We start from the raw sequence: 1769 nt of genomic DNA on the forward strand, positions 1-1769 counted from the left end.
TGTGGGGTATTTTCTCTATTCTTGATTGATGTCAGAGGACTAAGCTCACTGTGGGATGGGGCCTCCCTGGGCTGGTAGCCCTGGATGCTAAAAGAAAGCAAGCTGTGCAAGCCATAGGGAGCAAGCTAGTAAGTAGTGTTCCTTCATGACCTTTGCTTCAGTTCCTGCCTCCAGATTTCTGCATCCTTGAATGATGAACTACAAGCTATAAAATAAAATAAAACCTTTCCCCCCAAAGTTGGTTTTGGTCATGGTGTTTTATCACAGCAATAGAAACCTTAAGACACACCCCTAGCTCTCTTCTTTTCCGGCTGGAACCATGGAGGCTGCTCCAGAGAAGAAAAAGGTTGCCACTGTTCCAGGAACCCTTAAAAGGTTCCTGCTGTGCCAAAAACTCTCAAGAAAAAGGTTCCCGCTGTGCCAGAAACCCTTAAGAAAAAGCGAAGGAATTTCGCAGAGTTGAAGGTGACACTCCTGAGGAAGTAGTTTGCCCTGAAGACACTGCGAAAGGCAAGGAGGAAGCTCATCTATGAGAAGGCAAAGCGCTATCACAAGGAGTACAGGCAGATGCACTGAGATTCGGATGGCCAGGATGGCAAGGAAAGCTGGCAACTTCTATGTGCCCGCAGAACCAAAGGTGGCCTTTGTCATCAGAATCCGAGGCATCAATGGAGTGAGCCCAAAGGTTCCTAAGGTTCTGCAGCTCCTCGTCTTCGACAGATCTTCAATGGCACCTTTGTTAAGCTCAACAAGGCTTCAATTAACATGCTGCAGATTGTGGAACCATACATTGCATGGGGGTACCCCAACCTGAAGTCAGTAAACGAGCTCATCTACAAGCGAGGCTACGGCAAAATCAACAAGAAGCGGATTGCCTTGACAGATAATTCCTTGATTGCTCGGTCTCTTGGTAAGTTTGGCATCATCTGCATGGAGGATCTAATTCATGAGATCTATACAGTTGGGAAATGCTTCAAGGAAGCAAATAACTTCCTGTGGCCCTTCAAATTATCTTCCCCACGAGGTGGAATGAAGAAAAAGACAACTCGCTTTGTAGAAGGTGGAGATGCTGGCAACAAGGAAGACCAGATAAACAGTCTTATTAGACGGATGAACTAAGGTGTCACCCGTGGTATCTTTGTAATCTGGTCAGTTAATAAACAGTCACAGCTTGGCAAATTGAAAAAAAAAGACACACCCCTAGCCCCATCATCATTATCCCCTCCCTAATTCTTGTGCTCTCTTTAAGAAAGAAACCATGTTGTGCCAGTATATTCGTGCAGCCCCATCTCCTGGAGCGTGAATGGACTCTCTACAGCAAAAGCTTATGGTACATCTCAATTATTGTGAGATGATGGCCTCCTGCTCTTGCTTACCAGCTGAGAATTATACCAATTGATCTTTCACTCAACCCTCAAGTCCAACACTGTCTATCTTCAGGCTTAGAATTCTGTGACTGAGCTGGCTGCTTCACACATTTTCACGCTTCAGAATCACCTGAGGATTGAATTTTTTCTAGGCCCAATCTCCTAAGTATTTTATTCACCATGTGGAGGCAAGTCCCAAGAAGAAGCCTGTCTCACACTCACTGGTAATGGCTGCACTACTGATCTGCAGACCATACCTTGAGAATCCCAGGTATAAACTTTCTTCTGTCACCCATTCAGCAAACACTCCTACTCTTGTCTGGGAATTCAAAGTGCTATGGGGCTGGAGAGAAGGCCCAGATATTAATATTCCAGAGGACCTAAGTTTAGTTCCCAGCATCC

General features: G+C 45.5%; 1 pseudogene; it reads left to right on the top strand.

Annotated features, from left to right (window-relative positions):
- Positions 291 to 1188, top strand: Rpl7-ps9 (ribosomal protein L7, pseudogene 9; annotated as a pseudogene).

This window comes from Mus musculus, chromosome X (genome assembly GCF_000001635.26).
Source record: "Mus musculus strain C57BL/6J chromosome X, GRCm38.p6 C57BL/6J".
In the NCBI taxonomy this organism is placed as follows: Eukaryota; Metazoa; Chordata; class Mammalia; order Rodentia; family Muridae; genus Mus; species Mus musculus.